At 46.0% G+C, this 25,197-nt stretch overlaps 1 long non-coding RNA gene across 4 annotated transcripts; it reads right to left on the minus strand.

The window, feature by feature from the left end:
* Nucleotides 1–237: 237 nt before the first annotated feature.
* On the minus strand, nucleotides 238–4,606 carry LOC146894385 (uncharacterized). 4 transcript variants are annotated; one of them, XR_015738189.1, is made up of 4 exons: nucleotides 4,451–4,606; nucleotides 3,925–4,032; nucleotides 2,811–2,975; nucleotides 1,378–2,179 (listed from the first exon to the last, which is right to left on the minus strand). It is a non-coding gene; the product is annotated as an uncharacterized LOC146894385 (long non-coding RNA). The 4 variants fall into 4 exon arrangements; XR_015738192.1 differs by lacking the exons at nucleotides 1,378–2,179; nucleotides 2,811–2,975 and adding an exon at nucleotides 238–1,099; XR_015738191.1 differs by lacking the exon at nucleotides 2,811–2,975 and having other exon boundaries at nucleotides 1,378–1,736.
* Between the last annotated feature and the right edge of the window lie 20,591 nt (nucleotides 4,607–25,197).

Consider the following 25,197-nt stretch of genomic DNA (forward strand, 5'->3'; position numbering starts at 1 on the left):
AAGCAACTAAAGGAAATGGATTTGTTTTGGGACATAGTTAGTTTGAGAGTACAGTTCATCAAGGTGGGAAAGGCATGGGGGCAGAAGCTGGAGGCAGCTGGTCACGTGGCATCTGCAGACAGTGAGCAGAGAGCGAGGAAGGCTGTGCCCCACCTCTCTTTCTCTTTCTCATCTGTCAAGCATGCCAGCCCACATTTACAGTCTTCTCACCTTGATTCACATGATCTAGAAACCTCCTCACAGACACACCCCGAGGTTTGTTTTAATGGTCATTCTAAATGTCGTCAAATTTACAATCAAAATAAACTACCACACAAATCATTACAAATTTAGCAGCTTTTTGTGAGACATTCAGCACGAACCTGGGTATAGTTACCTGGGTCCTACGCCCAGGGTCTCATCTGGCTGGGCTCTTGTTTGGGGGCTTTGAAAGAAAATCCATTTTCAAACTCATTCAGGTTGTTGGGAGCGCGCAGTTCCTTGTTGCTGTAAGAACGAGTTTCTATTTTGTCGTTGGCTCTTAGCTGGAGTCATTCTCAGGAACCTGAGGTGCTCAGGCTCTAGCTTGAGGACCTCTCAAACAGGGCAGCAGGTGAAACTCCCTCCAGACTGCTCTGACCGAATGGGAGCGCAGAGTGACATTCCCATGATGGTGCTTTGAGTAGCGGGCACGGACACTAGAAGTTGAGGGTCTCGGAACACTGTCCTTGACGGAATTGTGTTGTTCTTAAAGCCAAGGCTTGACAAAAGCAGAAAATGTGGCCGGTCCTATTTGGAACCTGGCTGTTGGCAATAGGACGGAGTTAAGAGAGAGTCATACGAGATTGAAGGTGGTGCAAGCTCTGATGGCTTTTCCTTATACACAGGGAGAAATTCAGGCTCGGAGACGAAAGCTACAGAAAATAGAGAAAGAAGCTGGAACTGTGCTGCCATGACCTAGAGGATGTGGGCAGCTATTAGAAGGAGAGGAAGTGTGGAGGGGATCTTCCTGACATGAGGGTCCTGCTGGGACTCTGACATCACATTTCTAGCTTTAATATCACATGAAGGCAGTCTGCTGTTTGAAGCCTCCAGCTGGCATTCGATCACTGTAGGAAGCCTAGGAAACAAGTTCATCAACTGTTTAGAATCCTTCCCATCACAGGTGACCTATGAGAACGGGTGGGCAAGTGGCCCCTACAAAAGAGACACCCAGAACAGAGAACCATAGGTTGCATGTGACAAGTCATGGGACAGATTCCTCTCACCTTCCAAAAATATTTTTACACATTTTTCTTTAAGGAAAAAAATCATATTCGCCCAATAATGACAAGGCTAGCACATGTCTGTGCCACGAACTTGCAGAGACACATCCATGTTCGTTCATTCGTTCGTCGTTTGCTGTCTGAAACCACGTGTGGGATACAGTGTTGAATGAGAAAGGTGTCAATGTTGTTAAAGCATTCACCACCCCGGCTCCGGGATCGGATAAATGTCATTTTTAAATACCTTGATCTTCCATTAATCACGTGCAAACAAGACTAGTGATGCCCTTTCCCTGAGCAAGGTGGCATCGGATGGGGATGCCCCAGACAGCAGCCGCGGAGAACTATCATGCACAGGGCCTTTTCATTCTTCACATGGCTTTTCAAGACTTTTAAAGTGAAAGTTTCTTTGGCCTGCTTCACTTTATAATGACATCTCTCTTTCTGGATTCTTCTGTCTCCATGGCAAGTATCTCTAGGGTATAGCTCTCCCTTAAGATGAAGGAGATGATTTCACATTGATAATTAACTGTTTGTGCTGGCCTTAATGCCTCTACTTTCTCACACAGTACTTCCAATCTTTTGAGATGTCCCCTATTTCCCCTTACAACTGGGGTCCCTGGAAGGTGTCCTTCATGAGTCTTATGGTCCTACTGACCACATGACATTTCTGACCCTCAAGCAATTTTCCCTTCTTCCACATGAGCAGCCATACTCTCTGCTATGGCTCTTGTACCCCCTCCTTCCACATTGTCCTACAGCCACAGGACATATCACTGTTCTGGCATGCTCCAGAGACCCAATGCCAAAGTCACTTTGATATGCTACTGTGGGAGGAAACCAAAAAACCAGCTTCCTGGCAAGGGAGCCCTAAATTCTGGCTATTGTGGAGGAGGGACTGCTTGTTTGTTCTCGGCCACCCGGCTTGCTTAGACCTGAAATAATCACACAGAAACTGTTATTAATCAAATCACTGCTTTTCCCATCTAGTTTCTTATTGGCTAACTCTTATATTAATTTAACCCATGTCTATTAATCTGTGCATTGCCATGTGGCAGTGGCTTACCGGCAAAGTTTCGGCATATCTGACTCTGGTGGTGGTATCCCCCCAACTCAGCCTAACTTGCCCTGCCTACCTAACTTCTGCCTTGCTATAGGTCCAAAGCAGTTTCTTTATTCATTAATGGTAATCACGGCACACAGATCAGGTTATCTACACCTAACACTTTTGGTTTGTTACAGAAACATTCATGTCTTAGTTTTCTTCTCTCAAGACTCAGGCAGAGGTCTGATGACGTCAGATAAGAGATACAAAGAAGGTCAAGCTGAGGGATTGAGTCAAACAGCAGATATTCTCTTGTATTAGCTGTCTTGTACCATTCCAGCATTAAAGGTGGAGTACCCTCTAAACGGGCTTTGCAACCCACTTCTCCTCCTGGGTCCCCCTATACTCTCTCACCTGTCCTCCAAAAGTGCTTAGATGTTTCTGGATCCCAGCAATGACTAGATCTGGAGCTGTTTCCAGGAGGCTCCTTAGTAACCATGACAACAGACCTCTAAGCCTACCTGTCCCCTTGGGGCCAGACCCGACAGTGAGCAGAGACTCCTGTCAAAGTCTTCATCACAGCATCGTCTGACTCCCTTCCCGGTCTCTATCCACCATTTGTTCTTCCTTTCTTCCCCATATCTTCATCAGAATTTTAATACAAAGGATACATCCTTCTGAATTTCCTTTTAACAAAGGAAGGATTTCAGAAAGAGGTAAAGGCAGTGAATCAGGGGAAGTCAGCCGAACAATATATTTACCTCGGTTGAATTTATCAACTTGGCACTAATAAGAAATATTATGGTTGAATAGAAACAAATGGAGAAAGAGCTTTCTTCCCCATAGTTTACAATTGCAGCAGCATGGACTCTCTGTCTACCATTTGAAACATCCCACGTGGGAGACATTCACAGCCTGAATCTCCACCAGCAATGTAATTTGGTACTTAAGAAAAATAACTGTGTGTCAGGCATTCCTGCTGGAGAAATGTTCCAAGGAAAGTCAGGTCCAGATAAAACAGCCATTTCAACTGCGCTGACGCAGGAAGACTCCGGTTCACAGTTCTTTGTTAGTGGCTTTATCTGGGGTAGCTTTAAGGTTCTAAGACTTAAGCTGTCAGTTTTTCCATCTTTTCTCAAGTTTCTAAAAATATTTTTTAAAGTGGTTTTAAGTTGACATACAAAAGAAAATTCATCATTTTAATTCGCTGGCAGACTATTGTGTGTCAGTTGCATGATAATCTGAAAACAGAAATCCTTCTTCAGTGAGAGATTTTTTAAAAAATTATTCACATGGAAGAAAGCTAACTAGCCCTATTCAAAAATAGGGTTTTATTGCATATTATAGTATTATTAGTGTCGACTTATCCTTATTTGCACCTTTAGTCTGTAAACTGAGATCGAATCTAGCTACTCTTAAGCAAAGAACACCGTGTGGAGGTTTCTTATGTAAATCCCACCTAAAATCTGCCAAGAAAAAAAAAAACATATGGGAGCTGACAGCATGACGAGCATGTGTATGCTTCAGTGCGCATGCTCCAGTGCGCGTGCTCCTGGGACGGTCCGTGGGAGTCTGATGAAAGCCTGGGAAAGAGCAGAAACAATGATTAACCGACACAGGCTGTGAATCAATTACCTCCATCCAACAGATCCGATATCAAAGCGAGCCGATGTCACTCCGTCAGAACTACAGCCCAGTAACAGATGACGGCGCCATGGCCAGCTTCCTCTCAGAGTGTTCCACCTGTGGGTAGGGAAGTGATTGAAAGACGCTTAGAGACTCGGGCACTGGCATCCAGGTCTTGGTGCTCCCTCTTCCTGGGCCCAGCAGACACTTCTGATCTCAAATGCTCCCTGGTAACGCAATGTCTAACAAGCATATATGAGCCGAAGTTTTGCCCCTCCATCCCAGCCACACAGAAATGTCCAAATGTGGCTTTTTAATTATCGAGCACCATATTGTTTAGTAACAGATGAAGACCCAGAAATCTTTGGAAGGAGAGATGTTTACAGGGCTATGAGGCTAAATTGGAAAAATGTAAATTGGTTGTGATTGAGTAAGTATCTCTGCTGGGCTTTGGTTCTTCCAAAGCAACCTTATCTTTCCTCTGTGATGGAGAAAGGCGTAAAGACGGAAAGTTCCCCTCATCTAAGTAGCTTACCTTTTTATGTGGGAAACAAGCTACATATCATTTTAACAATGGCTTTGTTTCTCTGTGAAGTGTGTCCTTTGTGTCTGCCAGGTACACTGTGGCCAGCATTCTGTGGTTGGAATAAAACCTGTAGAGTCCAATCTTGTGGTCTGTGCTTTGGCGTAATTATGAAGGAATGAGAGACGTAAGACTAGCTGGGAGGTTCAAAGATTCCATCTACTCTGTGTGTGTGTGTGTGTGTGTGTGTGTGTGTGTGTGTGAATCAGAGAGGAGATAGCGCTGGGATGTGCCATCCTGTACGATACCTTGTCCTTGTATAATCTCAGTGTCTGGCCCACTAATCTGAAAATGCTAGGCATTCAATAAGTATTTGTTGATCTAGTTACTGTTTGTATACTCACAGTCTTTAAAATAGCAGAGACTGTGGGGCTGGAGAGCTGGTCCAGTGGTTAAGAATGCTTACTGCTCTTGCAGAGGACCCAGGTTCAGTTTTCAGCACCCACGTGGTGGTTACATAACAACCTGGAACTCTGTGTCCAGGAGATTTGACACTCTCTTCTGGTTTCCAGGAGTACCAGACACACATATGATACACACACACACGCATGCAAATGGACACTCGTGTGCATAAAATAATCTTAAAGACAAAACCAAGAAGCTCCAGGGGATTAACACAGGAGTAACTGTTCAGGCCTTTCTGTGGGTGGCCTTGCTGCAGGTAGTGACCCAGGCATCTTCCCATCTAGGACTCTTGTCGTCCTCTGGTTGTAATTGTTTTATACTCTATACTTTCCTAACAGCTAAACACAGAGCAAGAGGAGCATGTTTTGAATATTTAATTCTAGAAGGTGTGCCTCACTTTTTGGGTCAAAGTCATGCTGTTAAGAACTATTCACATGGCTCCAAAGACATGAGAGGGCTTGGAAGTGCAGTCTGTCTCATTGAGAAAGATAAGACTCTCTCAATGAGTGAGTTTTGGTGAGTATCTAGCCAAGCTTTGTCATGACAGAAACCTGATAAAAGTATAATAAGGAGAACAATCAGACAGAGTAAGAGAAGCCTGGGCCACGTGATATGTGTTAGTCAGTGGTCATAAACAAAAACCCAGAAAGACCAAGGCCAGTGCAGTCACATGCAGCAGATGAGCAAAAGTGAAGGGTCAGTCCTAGAAAATGAAGACCCGGCTGGGCCATGGTGGCACTCGCCTTTAATCCCAGCACTTGGGAGGCACAGGCAGATGAGTTTATGTGAGTTCAAGGCCAACCAGCTCTACAAGAGCTGCTTCCAGGACAGGCTCCAAAGCTACAGCGAAACCCTGTCTTGAAAAACCAAGAAAAAAAAAAGGAAAAGAAAAAGAAAGAAAATGAAGTCTGGGGCCAGGTAATTTCTGAGTCTTCAAGGACTGCTTAAGTATTGCTAGGAAAAGGAAGTGACTTAGGAAGCTGGGGTTTGGGAAGGTATCCGTGAGAGGGTCAGATCCATAGCCCATTTCCACAGTTAACCATTGAGTGACTGTAAATCTCTGAATTTCAGAAAGATGACATTTGTTAGTTATGAGTCGCATAAGCTTAAAGCTACATGGTACATAATCATGCTCGTATCTTTCATTGGTCAAACACCAATTGTTTGCCAGGTACTACACACACATGCATGTGCTCACACATGTGTGCATGTACACACACACACACACACACACACACACAAAACATCTCTTACTCTTTCACTCTTTCCTCAATCTACTAGTTTTCCTTACTGTTCATGAAAAAAGAAAATTTAGAGAGGTTGTCTTGCCACACATTCCATGAGTGATAAAGCTAGGATCTGAGCACAATAAATCCAACCCTCTAGCCCAGGGTAAAATGCAGTAGCATCTTTGCCCACATACCCTGTAAAACACATGCATATGTAAAATGAATATTTAATAACACCGTGCATCAAATAGCCATTGTTGCATAACAAACCTCCCCAAAATATAGTGCTTTAAAAACAATTTGTCATTATTTCCCACAGAGCCGTAGGTTGGCCGGGCAGTTCTGCTGATGTGGGCTAAACTTGGCTGGCTTGGGATACTGTCTTGCCTGTATCTACAAGCAGCCAGCAAGTTGACTGAGGGATTGTGTGATCCACAATGGCCTCGGATGGATGTTTTGGCTTAGTTCCCCTTGGTTTCTCCTCCACCGGGGGTTTAGCCCTGTGTTATTCACAAGATGATGGCAAACTTTAAGAAGAAACTAAAAACACACCAGACGTCTTGAGGGCAGGCTCATCATCCTTGCCTTGTTGGCCCAAGAAACCACAAGACTAGCCCTTATTCATAAGCAGGAAAGGATGACCCATTTTCTGAAGGGAAGTGCGGAAGAGCCATTTTCCCAAAGACCTGGACAGAAAGAAGGACAGAGAATAGAGCCTTTTTTTTTCCTTTTGGAATCTTACTACATCTAGTATCTTCAGACATTTTTCCTATAAAAATAAATTTAAAAAAGCAGATGGAAGAACAGAATGCCATCTAAGATGTGGCTGCAATGGTTAATCTTTTTGTCCCTTGGCTAGGTTTAGACATACCTCTGAGTGTGCCTCTGTCGGTGGTCCCAGAGAGAACTAACCGAAGAGGGAAAACCAATTTAAAAGTATGTGGCACCATCCCAGGGGCTGGGATTCCAGACTGAACCAAAGACTCAAGCTGAGAGTAGAGGACAAGCACCAGCCCACTCTCTCTCTGCTTCCTGGTGTATGGGACCCACGAGCACCCTGCCATCACCAATGGCACCGGTCCCCCATTCCGTGCCTTCCAAACCACGGTGGATGCTCTCCCAGCACTGTGGGCCACAACCATCCTCTTCCAGCTCATGTTGCTTTGTGTCATGTGGTTGATCCCAGTGACAAGAAAAGTAACCGCCACAATGGCTTTCCTAATTAGTGCAGCAGCACGTGAATCCTCTAAGCAGTCTGTGCCGCTCATTCCCATTGGCCTATGAAGTGTAGGAAAGGACAATGCATTAAGTGGGTAAGTAGCTCTTTTATTTCAGGAGGCAGGGCATGAAAATAACCGTGTGCTCAGGCACATGAATAGCTTTGCAGTAGAAGATTTTTTTAAAAGGCAAAAGAAAACTGAAAATTTGACTTCCTGTGTGCCCTGCAGAGGAAAGGGGGTGAGGGAAGAAACTGTGAATGTGTGATGAGCAGCTGGCTTTTATTTTTAAACACATATTATTGCTACACAGATTGTGTGTGTGTGTGTGTGTGTGTGTGTGGTGTGTGTGTGTGTGTGTGTGTGTGTGTGTGGTGTGTGTATGAAGGGGAACTTACTAAGGAACCCTAGCAAGCAGGAATATCATTTCAAGGGAGTGCTAATGGGATTGGCTGGATCTTTTCAGAATAAAGTGAGTCTCTTTCCCCCTTCAGTATATGAAACGGAGGAAAGAACCGGCAAATGCTGAGAGGAGCGAGTGCTGCAGAGTCTCCCTAGGTGGCCAAGAGGCATTTGGAGCCCCTGAACTGGGGCTTTAGTCACTGGGAACAGATCATCCTACAGGGAAAACATCAGGGCTGCTCATGTGGGAGTCTTCAGCGTGTGAGCCTGTTGACACTGAAGACTGTAGCCAGAGGGAGGACAAGGTCACTGTGGGAAGTAAGGTACTGAAGGGCTACTACCGTGAGCTAGACAAGTCTGAGCAAAATAAAAGTGTAATACTCCCAGAACCACAGGGAGCAGGGACCAAGCACACCCTGTTCCCAATGACCACCGAGGAGGGAAGTCAGAAATGGTAAGGCAGTGGACACACAATCAAGTTGTTTTGTAGGGGTTTTGTTCTTATTTATTCATTTACTCTGGTGGAGATGGGAGGTCCTGTCAACTGAAGGTGAAGGTCTGTGCACTCTGACCAAGTGCTGTATCCCCACCCTCTTCCTGCTTCCTCCTTGGCCATCCTGAAGGTCTTCCAGTGACTGACTTACCGAACCTATCGCTCTCACCAAGGCTCAGTGGGAAAACTGTCTAGGAAGGTGAGGCAGGCAATGAGCAGTCATGACCACAGGGAGCTGTGTCGAAAGAGAACTGAATGCAGCTGAGGGTGGGAGAGGGCCCTGTGCAAACCAACAAGAAGCCTGTGGGCTAGACCAGCCTGCTGGTGTTGATCCATGGCCTCTGCTCCACCACCTTTGAACTGTCAACAAAACCAGCCCCTCTCACCCTTGTTCCAAATCAACACAAAGAGTCAACATGACTTTTTTCTAATTACAGGTTTTACTCTTCTTTCTGGAAAAAAAAAAAAAAGTTAAAACAGTGTTGCCAAATTATATGTCAATCTCAAGAAGCCCGTGGATACATGATTGTCAATACTGAATTGTCTGTGGATACATGATTGTCAACACTGAAATGTCACCTGAGGTTTTTTCATGTAGCTGAGCACACACATCAGGAAGACAAAATATGTATTTAGGGGTAAGAAAGATGTTGAGACCTCCTGTTTTCTCTTGAAACATGAGATTTAAACAAAAAGGTTATTGTTTTTATGAGTTATATAGGTAGGATTTAAGTAATGCAGTTGCGAAGACAAAGTATAGCTAGAGACCAGCATGGTTCAGCTTTTGCACAATGTCGACGGAAACGGCAGCAAACAGACCCACGCTAGCATACACATCCTCCCGTAAAGTAAATACAGAGAAACCCGCTATCTTTCTCACTTAAAAATCACTGGAAACATGACTGTGTTCTTCTCGATACACTTTCCCACCACACCCCAGAGCATATCAGGATTTCTGTCAATGCTATTGGAGAAACAGCGATTTTCATTTGTTTTCTTAAGAAAGGACCTTACTGCCTTCCAGAGTGCCTCAGACTGGCCTGGAGTGCACGATGCCCTGGTGCAGATTCTCAAGTCCTGGGGTTACAGGCTCATACCTCCTCAATAGGATTTCTGTACCTTAATAGTAGGTGTCTCTGCCAATGCCATAAGCCGGACCAAACCGAATTGAAAAAGTAAAAGACCAGGTTTATTTTGAGCAAAGCAACTTCCGGGTGAGTTCTCCATCTCCAGAGATCAAGGTGGGAGTAGGGGCAGGAGAAATCACATGACCGAATTAAAGCAGGCTTCTTACCTACCCTGTAGCTGAGGGGTGATGACTTGTTCTCCACAAGCTGGCAAACTTTAGGTGGAGTTTGGAGAAGGAGCTACTGTGGGCACCAAGAATCCAAACTGGGCTTTTTGAAGCCTTCCTTTTTGTGCAGATTCTCTGAGAGGGTGGGGTTTGGAGAGACAGGAACGGGCTTTTGCAGGAGCTGGAAGTTCCAGTCCAACACTCCTCACCTGGTGACCCAGAATTTTGTGATGTTCTGTATTAAGTCACAACTGGAAATGTCCTCTCACGGATTGATAGGCATTTGGGTAAAATTAGGGCCATTCGTCTCCATTTTTGTTCATTTTGTCGGCGCTAACATTTGATCCACTTTGACTCTTGAAAGTCTCTGAAGGAAGTCTCCAGCCAGCATCAGCCCTGACAGGGACGGGGTGATACCCTCCGAAATCAGCTTGTGTTTAGGATCTCCGCTCTGCTCACAGATGCCATCGGCTGATTGCTGACACCTTCTGATTGAGATAATTTTAGGTCAGTGTGCTTTCCCCAAACTACATCTAGCAAAATAAATGATAAAGGGTTTGTCCTATGAGGAGCCCTGTGGGCTGATTACTGGCTTTGGGAATGTTCTTGAGAAAAAGCACTTCTGTTTCCAACACACACACTCTCTCTCCTCTCTCTAGCACACACACACATACACACAAACACATACCAATCAAACAATCACCATGTTACTTAGTCTTTCAGAAAAAATCTAAGGGATGGAGGTGGGACAATGTCCATAACGTCTTAGCAAAACCTGTTTGTCTGTCCCCTGCCCTCTGTTTTGCACACTGGCAGCAGCTGTGGTTCTAGGCTGTTGCCTGGTCTCTGCTCCTCACTACAGGAGCCTTTCCCTGACACGCACCTGGCTCGGGGTCTCCCACTCATGTCAGTGGCTGACAGTCCACTGTCTTCTCTCCACATTTGTCTTCCTCTCACATTCTCTCTCTCTCCAGTCTCTCCTGGCAACCTGACGCCCCCATTTGTGCTCCTCGGAGTACAGTCTGATCTTGTGCCCCTCCTCGCCTGAATTGTTTTTCTTGGGAAAATCTGCCCATTGCTCAGATTCTGCCAAAAGGGAAGTCCAGGTGCTGGCAACCACAGGGCAAGAACCCTCCCTTCTTAGAGGGCAAAGAAACTGGAGAAAGCCGGTGCGAGCTGTAGTCCTTCCTAATTACCATGCTTGCACAGCTGCGTCTTGTCCCGTGTGCCACCCTGTGGAACTGCACAGCCGCATCCAAGCCCTTCTATGCTGCAGGAATGCAACGCTTCTGAGACATGGCAATTTGCATGTGTGTTTCTGTGAGAACTTGGTGGTTGGAAAAGACGGGCTCAAAAACAAGGTCAGCTGTTGGAGCTTTGCCTCCCTAGGAAACAGAGAAACAGGCCAATACTAGGACTTCACTAAGTGGAAAGAAAACACATTTTGAGTTAATTTTGGACGTGACCATCTATAACCTGTCTTGATGATTCATAAACTAATTTCAGAGAACAATCAATCCTCTGGGTTGTGAAGTGGGACAGGGCTGGGCTGGGTAATTCTTTTGCCTGGTTGGCTTCGCCTGAGAGAAGTCACCTGAATTCAGTGGATAACTGGTCTTCCATAGAGGAACCATGACCATGATATTACTATGCCTGCTCCCTGGTGGTAATGGCTCTGTTCTGGTTCTCTCCTCTCCCTATGCTCTCAGAGTCTCTCTCCAGAGTCTTTTCTGGGTCTTCAGACTCTTCCCTTTGGCTCTGACTAGGGATTCAAAACTGGGTTTTTCAAAAGACATAAGAGGAATTTGAATGTCTTGAGAGCTGAGGCAGGAGTGGATGTGCTGCCTCTTCCATCTTGTTCCCATAGCTATGAAAGACCCCCGAGGGATGTCTTCCTTTCAAGAGAGGCCCCGGACCCACGAATCAGACGAAACCACACTTACGGATGCAAACAGCAAGGGGTTTATTCGAATACACAGGTACCTGGGGCGACAAGGTCTCTCGGAAGACTTGCGCCGTCAGGCTGGGGTGAGGGGTTTTTATAGGAGAGCAAAAGTGCGGGTACAGAAGCGAAAAGCGTGGTCATGGGGATTCATTCCATTGGTCAATTCAAATAAGGCTAAGAGTGCACACTGAGTGGCACATTCTTGACCTTTCACCTAAATACCAAGGAGAGGGTTGTCCAGGGGCTTCCTGTTTTCCTTATCTCTTCCTGCCTTCCTAGCAGGAAACCCATCTGAATACCAAGGAGGGGGTTGTCCAGGGTGGTATTTCTTTTCCTTTTCAGCTATAAGCAATAAATACAGAGAATCTAGGAAGATACAGCCCATATTCTTTTTTCTTTTCCTTAACAGGAGTCTGCAAATTGTGTCTTTTCAGATCAAAGCTGACCCTCCACCCATCATTGCAGATACAGGTCTGTGGAAACAGTTGGGATTATTAGTTACATATGCTGCTATGGCTGTTTCCACACTGCTATGGAGATGCACAGATCATGTAGGTCTAAAACATTGACAATATGACTCGTTCTAAAAATATTAATTTTCTGATCCCTATTCTGTAGTTGCTTATCATGGAACAGTTCCTTTATGGGCTGCGCCTAGCAGTCAGGGCCGAGGGGACAGGAGGAGGGAAAGGGCACCTGTAGTCTGTTTTTCCATTGGCAGGTGAGCTAAGCTAGACATCCTTGTGTGTAGCCTGTGTGGGTTGCTAGGCCCTGTTAGTTTCAGTACAGGTACATACAGGTAGACAGTCCTGGGAACAGTTTGGAAAGTTTACAATAAGGGAAAATGTCTGGCATACCTGTGGTCAACATCTGAACACTAGACTGCAGGCCTTGCTAGCAAGAAGCAAGAAGAACCTGAAGCTTCCCATACATACACAGGCCCTTCCACTGTGTGCGCCCGTCCTCTCCACAAAACGCAGGAAGGAGGAGACACTGAGGCCATAAACTGTGGCAAACTCGTCTTTCAAAATCTGAGCTCCCCCTTGCAACTCACCCACCAAGTGGGTCCAAAAAATGGCAGATTGTGTATAGGAAGCAGACTTCATCACTGGTGATTGTATAGCTGCCCGTAGAATAGAAGCCTGAGGCCCTGTTACCAGGCGATTCTATGAGTTTCTTAGATTCTTTTAGGCTAAGTCTACGCTGGGAAGGTCATCATCACCAGGCTTTAACTCCAGCCTCCAAATAGAACTGGAATGAACCTCCCCTTGGGGAGCGGGAGCCCATTCCTGTGGTGGGTCATAAAGTGCAGTTTATGAGCACCTTGGCCCAGATCCACTCTAGTTTGGATGCATAGTGACCTTGGGCACTGCTGTGTAATATTAATGTTGAAAGGAAGCCATTAAGGCCAGGCTCCTACCAAGAAAATAGCAGTGGAGCAAATTCAAATGACTCCCTCCCAAGTTCCTGCCTCTACCCCAACAACAAGATCACTTTGTTTTACAAGTTAAAAGCTGCAAGGCCACTCTTTTCCTTTGCTAATGAGCAAATCGCTGGGTGCTGGAGAGCAGAGCAGGCAGCAGAGTTTTCAGCTGGCTGGCTCAAGTGCAGAGCCTGGGCCATGTGTCTCTTCTCCAGTAGGACCCAGCATGGTTGGCAGTAACTGAAGACCTGGGGGGGGGGGGCGGGTTAAGAGAGCTTATCTATTACTATCTATCAAATAAGGCTAGATCTTAGTGTTTGAGTCAATTCTTTTCATGTCACAAGGCCTTGGGGTTGCCTGAGCTCAGCTGGGTGGGTAGTTCTGAGTCATCTCGAACCACAGGCCTCTAGGCTCACCTGATTTTGGAAAATGCAAGACGGTGCTAAGCTGCAGTGGAGGAGCTTATGACCAGATCACTGGACATCTCACCTCCTTAGTCTCCATGACGCCAGGCTCTCTCAAAGCACAGCAGCTGGGCTGTAAGAGGAAGAAAGCAGGAGATTCACTCATCCAAGGGTCTGGAGCCCAGGTCTCCATGTATGCCAGGCAAGGGCTCCAAGATTGAATTGTATCTCTCTCTTTTGCTTGTTAGTTTGAGACAGGGTGTTGTTAAATGGCCCAGGCTGGCATTGAACTCACTCTGAAGCCTAATCAGGTCTTGAACTCCTGGCGCTCCTGCTTCAGTCTCTAGAGTGGCTGGGGTTACCACCCTTTGATATAAACTGTGACATGGCAAGGCATGGAGGGTTTGCTGGAGGCTTATCAGTCAAGGTTCTTCAGAGAGCAGAACCAGTAGGACAGGAACCTGTCCTATCCTGCCAAGTGTACTGATGGGGTACACTTCAGAAGGCAAGACAAAGGGAGAAGCAATGAGGGAGGGAAGAAAAGAGGGAGGGAGAGAGGGAGTAAAGGAAAAACAGAGAGAAGGGAAAGCAGGGAGGAAGGAGGGTGGTGGGAGATAAGGAAAGAGGGGGAGATATTTCCAAACTCTGCCATAAAGGTGGGTCAGAAGTAATGCTTTCTCCTAGCTCAGAGGAGGTCTGCATTTTTTTTTTTTTTTACTGTTAAGGTCTTTTACTGATTGGATGAGGCCCACACATATTATGAAAGGTAACCCTATTTACTCAAAATTCATTGATTTGAACGTTAACCTCATCCTTTCCCTGCCAAAAACTTAACTAGAACGACTCCCATGAAAACATCCAGAATAGCTTTTCCTGACAGAACTGGGTACTTTGACCCAGCCAGGTTGATGACTTTTGTGTCACCAGGGTCAAACTTGGGGCCTGGCAACCACAGCAAGCAAAGGGGCAGTTCTTCATGTCTTTCTACCCTATATCTAGTTTTAATTTTCCTTTATTTCTGCCTGGGTTTCTACCTCCAGGTTCTCCTCTGAGCCTCAGCTTCCTGACCTGTGGCTCCCTCTCTCTTCTATTCTTTCATTTTCCATGGGTAGCAAAGTAAACAAAATCGCACTCTCCCTGGCTGCTGGGCAGGAGTGTTTCAGTTTTTGGCACTTGGGGAGTGGAGAGTTCTGAGGATCACGGCAAGCGAGAGAGGAAGAACATCAGACTAGATACTCCAGCAACTATCAGCCCTGAGCACCCAGGTCTGGTGACTCCTCTCTCCACCCTGAGCTCCTCCCCTCCTTCAGACTTATCATTCTAGACTTTTACCTTGTGCGTCAATTGAAGAAGACTAGAGGAGTCCAAGTTTAGCTCGTTCCTTCCGGTCTCTTATATGCTCTACAAGATGCATCTGAAGAAGCCGCAGTTGTCTTTTTTGTTTTGCTTTGTTTTTAAAAGGCAGGGATTTTCCAGTCCATAGAAGGAAAAAGCAGCATCTGCCTGGGAAAAAGATGAAATTTTAGTCGATGGAACCGGGCTTGTGCTAGGAGAAGCTTTATGGCAAACAATCCCCACTTGTGTTCCAGGGGCAGCATGGTTACCCCCAGGGCTGGGTAGACAACATCCGTGTAACTTGCCTTTCTCCCTTGTGCTCCACACCTGGCTTTGAAGGCAGAGAAGTCGCTCTACCTTAGCAAGCTCTTAAAAGCTTCTCTGCTTCGTACCCTTTGCCCAAGGGAAGCCCCTTTGTTTGAACTTCTCTTTCTTTCCTGGAATGCTTATTAAAACCTAGAGCTTTGTGTTTGCGTGCACACACATACAAAGACATGCCTGCACAGCCCTTCAGTGGGTAGCTCAGAAGAAAGGACTCTTGAACCAACACCCTGCAGAAGGAGAAACAACGTCTAGGTATCAAGATAGTAGTGACATGCGGTGAAAACTCAGAGTAAAGAGGAAACAAATGGCATTGAGGGGTGGTCAAGTGCATCCTGTGTAAGCGTGCCGATCTGAGTTCGGATCCCTAGCACCCATGTAAAAACTAGGTGCAGCTCATGCCGGTAATTTCAGCGCTGCAAAGGCAGAGACAAGTGGATGCCTAGAGCTCACAGGCTGGCCAGACAAGCCAAACTGGTGAGCTCCAGGTTCAGTAAGAGACTTTGTCCCCAAAAGCGAGGTGGAGAGTGATGAGAGATGGCACCCAACACTGACCTCTGGCTTCCATCCACACGCACACATGTGCATGCACACACTCATAGTCACATCCCCCACACAAACACACACGTACAAAGTAACAATGTGTGGACGGCATACCTACAAATATATATACAAATACAAGCAAAATGTTCTAGAAGGATAACTGTCAGTATGACCATGGGCAGAGAAGGGGACATTTTGCATTTTGTTCTACGTATTTAGATTTGTCTCATGTCCTATACAAAGCAAGAAAGCATCTATTTCTTCATCTTGAAAGCATGTGAGGTAGATGTGTGTTCGCTCATAGTTAGGGCTGCTGTAGCTATGGGCCATTCTCATTCACGTAGAGTTCAGGATCAAAGCACCAGCAGACAAAGGTGTAGTCATTCCGTATCTGTAAAGTGGGCTGAATAAGTGCTTTCACATCCTCAGAGAAGTGTGACACAGAACAAATCGTATGAGCTAGGTAGAGAGCTTTACCCTGTTCAGAAGCCTTGGTCGGGCCCAGGTAGCCAGGCTCTGTGAAGATGTGTAGCAACCAACCCAAGGAAGCAACGCCTGGAACAGGGTGGAAGGGTGACAGGTGTTTTCAGTCCTTGTGATCAAGAAGTGATAGCATCACATCAACTTCCCTTTAGAACTGCAAGGTGCTATCATCACATTGAGCCTGAATAAAATTTGCAAGTTTTAAGGTTTTAATTCAGTGAACAGGAAGACTATTCTCTTTTGAGGAGATCTTTACTTATTTCCTGTGGGCCAAAGTGTGATCTATGGGAGGGACAACAGCCGAGGGGAAACAGATTAGTGACTTTGACCTTAGATTAGTGACCATCCTTCTTGACCTTATTTAAGTCACAGACCCTTTGTAGATTCTGATTTTCAAAATAAAACACAGGTGTTTACTTCAGAAAAGGCACCTAGAAACATTTGCCTACGATTTCATAAGCCTCTTTTGACAATCCTCCCTTCTGTTGCCTCCGAATTGGTGAGTGAGGCTGAAGCAAACCCTTGACCACTGGGACATATCCATCCCCCAATCATCTTTTTCTTTCTTGTTTTGAAGTTGACTAAGATGGCAGGCTGGGTCTTAACCTTTTTAGCCTCCAGAGCACCTGGGATTAACAGACTGGGCCACCACATCAGTCATTTGAATAATCTGCACAAAACACTTGTACAGCCATTGACGGCTTCAGAAAGGAAGCACCTCAGCAGGAGCCAGATTCGTGTTCAATCAAACAAACAAATCTCCCCAAAGTAGCACCTTTATCTGCATTAAAAGAACTGCAAGAGCTTCCCATGCCTCTTATTGTATAAGGCATTTTGGGGCCTGGGGTATCCTTGGACATGGCAGTTCAGATTTCGTGAGTAGTCCTGGTAGACGACAGTTCATTCTGATGATGCATTCTGAGCAGAAGCAGTGACATTGTCACAGTGACCTTTCTCACAGAAAAGAGGCAGAATTGTAACATCAGTCTCTTTGGGTGCCAGAAGCAGAAGGATGTGGAATGCACCCTGCATACAGCATTGCCACACCAGCGGGCAAGAGAAGAGCATTTAGAAGTTGGGGTCCACGGGATAACACGGCTGCAGCCTCGATCCCAGGCGCCTCTCCTGAGAACTGGGTCTCAGCCTTGTGTGCCTCTTGTCACAGTTGGCATAACGGTGGTAAAATATCACTCATGGTGTTTTCTCCTGTGGAGAAGCCACAGAGCCTGGGAAGATGGAGGAAGAGCCTAGGATGAGCTGGACCTGCAGAGGCAGGGAATGAAGCAGAGTTGTGCAATCATGTGAACTGTCAATGGAGGATCAGAGAGACAATGAAAGTGTTTCCAGGGCAGGATGTGAGATGACCCCAGTGGGACCTCTTCCCTCTCATCTTCTGCCTCCCAGCTCTGACGCTTGCCTGGGGGTAATGAATGACTTAGCTGAATGGGAATGTCAAAAAGAAGCAGAATTAAGTTGCTATATATACATGAGAAACCCGGTTTCCTGTCCTTTCACACAGCACCTCTGACACCAGGGTGTTTGTAGCAGATGCTGCGAAGATTTGGAGAGAGATGACATCGTGCAGGGACCAGCTTACAGTAAGACTTAGATCCTCAGTCAGCAACCCTGCTGACCCTTGACTTCTCCCTCTCCCCCCAGCCTCCTGCCAGGATGCTTAGATTCTCCTGGGTGACCTAGGAGGGCGTTTTTTTCTCACCTCTAGGCTGCTGAGCCGTGTAGCCTTCTCTTTGTTCGCCTTTCTTTTTCATTATTTCTCAAGATAGCCTACTTTATTCATATCTAAGTGGGCAATTGCTACCAACACTGGTTCTCCCTAAGAAGGTCTCCAACGCCAGCATTTGAAGCTGCATTGTGTCTCTCTGATGCTCTGATCCTTCTCTGGGAAGAATGATCAGGCAGGCGCTCTATCCCGGTGTGGGGTAGAGTTTCATTATAGTCTCCAGGGCGAGCAAGCGCTTTCCCTAGCTGTCATCGGCTTTCTTTGCACTTATGTGATGGGGTGAGCGAGCAGCGTGGCAACATGCCCATTGTGTTCATTTTGTCCATGTCGTATTGATCTGGAGGCTGTAGATCAATCAGTTTTATAGCAAACCCACAGTCATTGTTAAGACAACCAAAGTAAACAGCAGCCGGTCCAGTAAACCAGCACAACCAGGGCCCCTTCGCACGCTCAGCCATGTCCTTCCGTGGGAAGACTTGCACCCCTGAGCTCCTTTACTGTGGAAGGGAAAGGGGGGAGGGGCAACAACCACAGCCGCCACCACAACAAGAACAACAGCAATAACGACAACAACCCACCACCACAACCAGGGCTGGGCAGAGAAACCCCAGGTAAAATATGTCAGAAATAAAACAGCCACACAAAGCAGCAGAGCTGTCTACAATACTAAAGCGAAACACAAGTCAGGGCTAATTACCACCATACGTTAGCTTTACTTTCTCCTCCGATCCCACATACTGCACGCTAGAGGTCTGACTAGAAAGAATTGACCTAGAGAATACTGAATATGCTTTTACCTGGAAAATCGTGTGCTTCGTCTTACGAATGCTTTTAGTTTAGGTAGAAGACGGGGTGAAGAGGGTGCTGAGACACTCTGCAGCACCCCAGCTAGAGCTCGCCTGTGGGCTGAATGCCTGGCAGTGCAGGAAGAGCCTCAGGTAACTCCTGCATCAGGATTTGGGACCCTCCTAGTCCCCATGATGCCACCTCCTTTGCAGTAATCCCCCCAGTATATGTAGGGATGGACCCTTCGGAAAACATTAGTGGGCCACAGAGGTAAGCAGGAGGATTACAAGGTCAACGTCTGTGGGCTGGGGCTATACAGAGGCACATTCCCAAATTTCAGAGTACGAAAAGGGCTAGATCTACAGCTCAGTGGTAGGACATTTGCCCAGCATGAGAAAGGTCGTGTGTGTTTATTCCCCAGTACTAGGGAGGGAGGAAGGAAGGAAGAAAGGAGGGAGGGAGGGAGGGAGGGAGAGAGGGAGAAAAAGTTCCATTTTACTTCTTTGGGATGCTTCTGAAATAGGACTGCCCTAAAGGTGAGGTGGACACAGTGTGCCCAGAAACACATTTTCATCTTTGGGGATGTAACAGCTGAGAAGGAGACGGGTGCTTTGACACACAGATGAAGAGGAGTGTAGACATTAGTCCCCCGGCCCAGTGTAGCACATGGGCACAGAAGGGAATGAAGTCGTCCTCACGGCCCTGGCCAGGAGATAGTTCCAGGGTATAATGACAAATTAAAAAAAGATAAACAAAAACAAAAAGCAAATCTATTTATGTAGTATATAGTATGTCACCGTTAGTGAGGGAAGTGTAAAAAGTAAGAAAGCGGCTGCATTTAAACAGGACCTCATTTGCATAAGGACACACTGGAATGATACACTCAACTTTAATAAAAATGGTAATTCGCAGGGGGCATGAACAGCTTACCGTGGGAAGGCCAACAGGTGTAGACAAAGGTGAGCATGAGACTTCTCAGCCTCTTTCTTGCTAGAGGTTTGATTTTTTTGACCCCTGCGATAGTGGCTGCTCAGATATGTAAATTATTTGAATGAAGGAGAAGAGTTACTAAGCCTATTCTCCTCCTCCACTTACTTAACTCAATCTTTTTTTGTTCTTTAAGGCATAAGTTGCCACACCGACTTATCCATTAACAAACATGAATATGTAATGTGGGCTCAGGGCTCTGCCCAGGGCCTGCAGGCGAAGCGTGTACACACATCACACTGACCACCTGTCTAGCTGCTGGCCACTGAGGGGTAGCAGAGGAAGGTTTCAGGGGCTCTGATGGAGACCTGTACCCCTGGGCTCCCCTAACCCCTAACACTGTTCTCTGGGTTCGACCTCTAGTAACATAACTCCAGCCCTCTGGTCTTATACTGACTAGTTCCCGTAAGGTGAGAGATTTCGCACAGTCATGGATGGCTCTTGTCAGACAACTCCTTAGACACAGTGGGTACCCAATGGCTACAGTTTAAATGAATGAATTAACGAGCTGCTTGCTAGAATGCGTAGCCTAAGAACTGAGTGGCCAGGAGGAGGCAGGGTGGTCTCCTGCTGATGGAAAGTGACTGTAAAGACTGGCGCAGGAGGAGGGATCGTGAGGTTTGAAGCTTGTTTCTTTTTAAATTAGATCTGAATAGGAATGGGTTACCCATATCAAATCTCTGATCAGCAGCTGGGTCCCTATATAAAACTCAGAGACGCTGGCTCAGAAATGATAGGACTCTGTAGAATCCTGGGCTTGGGGAGTCTAAGGAGAAACTGCCTGTGTGTCTCTCGACTTGGCAAACCCTGCTAGGTTCCCCACTTGTCTTGTGCCATTGAGGCCATTAGGCAGCAAATACAAATGAGGTTGTGTCCACTTACACGGCGCAAGGCTGAGAAGCTGGCTTCCAGTCTAGGAGATAGCACTGCTGATATTTGTCTTGAAGATTTACCTGCGGCGCTCTGCCCAAATAGATCCTTAACTCCATCAGTTTCAATCCTAAACCCCCGTTTTTCAAACGTGGCACTTAAATCATTTGCAGAAAAGCAAACATTTCTTTAAGCGTCACATCTTCCTTAAATACGAATTGTTTAAATACGGATGGGGTCAGGTTTCACTGCAATTTATGACAAGTCAGCCTCTGGCCCCACCTTCCAGTAGCACAGGTTAGACGACAATGCTCCCAGCCTTGACATCAAAGCAGACCCACTGATAAGGTGTTTCTGCCCCGTAAGCTTTCATTTATGTGAGTTTCACCTGTCATACTGATTCACTGAGGAAGGCCAGCCAGTGAGAACAGGTCTCCTTCCAGCTTTAATTACTGTAGACCTGAAGATGAATGACTGTCCTTGGGGAGCGACCACAAAGGACCAGGGTCGCAGAGGGAAATGGCTTGAGCTGTCAGCTTCATCTGTGGACCTGATAAGCCGCAGGGTGAGATGAAAAGCAAGCGGCTCAGCTTGGTCAGCAGCCGAGGGCCGCCAGCATCAGCATTAAGCAAATGAGACAGAGACAAATTAAAACCGTTTTCGGGATCAACAACTGTCCTTGGGCCTCTTACTCGTAACTGGCTTTCTGTTTTCCCAGGGCAACAGCAGGTACAGATCCTAGAGGTGAGGGGAAATGAGATCGGACTGCCAGAAAGGGGCCTAGACTGGGCAGGAGGCCCTGGAAGCTGCCTGCCTGCTCCCATGTGCTGCAGGAGAGCGGAGGGAGACACGAGCACATTCGAAACAATAAAAGGGAGAATTGATCCAAACAAATACGAACCAGGAAGCAAAGCTCCACAATGGGCAGAAAGCAAAACCGAGGCAAGAGTCACGTGATAGAAATAAACCAAACAGCACAAGGAGCAGGAAAGGGTTCAGTACGAAAACATGTGGGCATCAGAGCGGATGTAGAATTGGCAAAAGCAGAGACATGTAGAAGACACTGCAAACAGAAAGCCTGAGGGAAAGAGATAGCTAAGCACTGAATATAAGTCAGAATAAATACGCAATGGAGAAAGCTAAAATCTTCTGAAATCTTCGTGTGTGTCACTCTTCAAAACACCTGCCAGGTGCAGTTCCGTGCGCACACGGCTTGACTGATTTGCCCTCCCATAGGCAAATGAACAGATAACACCAGAGGGAAGCAAGGCTGAGGAGACTGCGGCTGCGCGAGACAGCCGGAACACGCTGATGCTGACGTGAAGATGCAGCAGGGCTCCTGGGGACCCCTGTGAGCCTCGGGGCCAGAGCAGATGGAGGGTCAATCCCCAGGAGTGACCTTGAAGGCCATTTCACTGCCCAGTTTCTACTTCTCTCAGGGGACTCTTCTATGGGGGGTTCCTCAGATCCTCAAACGGGCCCTACAGGGTTCAGCCCAAGCACTCATGATGAAAACCTGCTGGTTAATGTATGATTTTCACAATATTTCATTATCTCTTTTCATTGTCTCTTTCCTGCACACATGTTGTATACTTTGTTCTTATTCAGCCTTCCTCCACCATTGTCCTAGCCTTTACCCCCTCTCGCCAACCTGTTTCTGAAGCAAGCAAGTGTAGAAAATCTTTTAACTTAGATACTACTTGGATATGGTATCTTAGTTGGGGTTTCTATTGCTATGAAGAGGCACCATGACTATGGCTACTCTTATAAAGGAAAACATTTAATTGACTTATAGTCCATTGTCACTACAACTGGGAGCATGGTGGAAAACAGGCAGACATGGTGCTGGAGAAGTAGCTGAGAGTTCTATATCCAGATAGGCAGGCAGCAGGAAGAGGGGAGAGAGGGACACTAGGTTTGGCCTGAGCATTGAAATCTACAAGCCCACCCCAAGTGACATACTTTCTCCAACAAGGACACACCTACTCCAACAGGGTCCCACCTCCTAATAGTATCATTCCATATGGGCCTGGAGGGGACAGGCTGTTTTCATCCAAACCTCCAGATTCTACCTTCTGGCCCCCACAGACTTGAAGCTATATCATAATGCAAAATGCATTTAGTTCAACTTCAAAAGTCCCCAGAGTCTATCACAGTATCAACACTATTTAAAAGTCCAAAGTCTTTGCTAAGTCTCATGCAATCCCTCAACTGTAATCCTCTGTAAAATCAAACTCAAAAAGGGGATCATATACTTCCAACACATAATGGCGTGGGATATACATTACTGTTCCAAAGGGGAAGAAAGGAAGCATGGTAAGAAAATATTGGACCAAAGCAAGACTAAAAACCACCTAGGAAAACTCTAAACTTAGCTTCTCCATGTCTGATGTTAAAGTGCTCTTCAGATCTCCAACTCCTTTAAGCTTGAACTTGCCCCCTCATTCAAATTCTTACCAACTTTCCGTTTTTTGATGATTTTTATCATTGCCTAGGCTTGGCACTTGCTCTGTAGACGAGATTTGCCTTGAACCCTGAAATCTCCAAGTTTCTACCTCCAGAATGCTGGAATTAAAGGTGTGCACCACTACACCTGGCTCTAAGCTTTTCTTTAATTCCTTTTCACAAATTGGAAGCTTAGCTGGGTGGAGCCTGACTCTGAGGTCACCATCCCCTTCATTCCATTTAATAGCAGACTTTGCTTTAATCTGTTTATCTCCTTGAGCGAGGAATTTAGCTCCTTTACACTCCCTAGTGCCCCTTTTCTCCTCACACTGTACATTTTGTATTTTTCCTTGCTCAACATGCCCCTCTTCTTTAGTGATCTGCATAAGTGTGGCCACTAATAACCAAGCAACACAGTCTGGAGGTTTCCTCTGCCAAAACTCTGCAATTCAGCCTTAAGCAGAGTTTTTGGAACATGGCAGAAAACAACTAATTCTTCGCTAAAATATCACAGCGTGATCTCTAGGCCACATACTAACTAATATTCTTCTCCTCTGAAACATCTTGAGCTGGGCCCCACAGTTCAAATCAGCCTCAGCATCACTGCCTTCCATGCTCCTACTAGGAGAGCCCATTAAGCCCAGCTTAAGATGTCCACTTGATTTTCTAGTCAAAGTCCCAAAGTGTTCCATATTCCTCCAAACAAAAGCATGGTCAGGTCTATCACAGTAATACCCCTAACCCTGATATTATCTTCTGTCTTTTTTTTCTCTTTTTTCTTTTTTTAGGATTTCTATTAATGTGAAAAGACACCATGAACATGGCACCTCTCATAAAGGAAAACACTTAATTGGGGATGGCTTATAGTTCAGAAGCTTAGTCCATTATCATTATGGCTGGGAAGATGGTGGCAGGCAGACATGCAGACACTGTGCTGGAGAAGTAGCTTAGAGTTCTATGTCTAGATCAGCAAGCAGCAGGAAGAGAGTATGACACTAAGCCTGTCTTCAGCTGAAATCTCCAAGCCCACCCCCAGTGACACACTTCCTCTAGCAAAGACACACCTATTATAACAAAGCCCTACCTCCTAATAGTGCTACACCCTGTGGGCCTGGGGGACAGGTCATTTTCATCCAAACCACCACACTTGGTTATGCACATTTTCCCTTTGTTGTGTTACACTAGGGAGGTGTGACATCGGCTCACCTCAGACAGGAAACTGATGACAGGTCAAGGTAAAGATATCACCAAATCCAACTTGGTGAGCCAGTGAGGTATTAGGGGTTTTCTTACAGGAATGTGGGTAAGGGGTTACTTACAAGAGCAAAAATTACTCAAAGAGAGCAGCATCACCAAAGTCCACACCAGCACGGGTGACAGATTATAAAAACTGTGAACATGGAGGACAACCGCCTACAGACAGTTAAACAGATGGGAGAGTGCCCTTTGAAGGGTCCCAGTTGACCCGAGCCTCTTCCAGGTAGCTTGACTGGTTTATACTTCTTCCAGGTGGTTGGTGGCCTCTGCTTCCAATCACCTTAGCTGGTCTCTGCTTCTTCTAGAGTGTCTATCAGGAATTATTACTGCTTGTATACTCTTCACTCTTGAGGAGGGAGGGACCTAGCAAATTTGGTCAGTCTCTGGGACTTCTTGAAGCTCTAGAGTTTTTTGTTTTGTTTTGTTACCTCCTTAGCTTATGAACTTCTCTGAAGAGTGGAGTGTTTCGCCTTCCCTTAAAATCTTCTGTTGTTCACACCCCCAGCAACATCTTGTAACCTATCCAGCATCCCTCTAAGATGGAAGGTTTTAATCTTGGAGAAAACTTCTGCACAACAGTTTTCTCTCCTAATAATGCCCATGGCAGCCCAGTTTCTTTATCTGCATGCACTATGCACACACACCCTCTCCAAACAATGAACTTAGAAACCCCCAAATTCCTCAAACCCCTACATGCATTCAGCTACATGTATGTCCATTTCTAAATAATAACATACGCAGGTTTCTCCATCCCTAATTAAGGTAATATTTAAACTGGTTCTATTCAAGTCTACTCCCCATGTATCTTGTAGGAAGAATAGAAGGGCTAATCAGGCCTGAATTATTTTAGGGTGTATGCCCAGAAAGGCAATCTGTGTCCTTCAAATGAACTTTTTGGGAAAATCTTCTATTTAGCATCTTAGGCATATGACCATTGGCATGTGCATGATTGAAATTGGAGGAAGTGTGGGAAGAAACATGCACAGTAGGAAAAAAAATATGATCTAATCTATCAAGCAAAGTACTCATCTAAACTCTGCTCCTTAATAACCAGCCCCTTCTTCCCTTAAAAAGCCATCTCAGTCTGAGGCTGGGGGCCCTGTTTTCACTATTCAAGAG

This window comes from Myodes glareolus, chromosome 6 (assembly GCF_982192425.1).
Source record: "Myodes glareolus chromosome 6, mMyoGla1.1, whole genome shotgun sequence".
NCBI lineage: Eukaryota > Metazoa > Chordata > Mammalia > Rodentia > Cricetidae > Myodes > Myodes glareolus.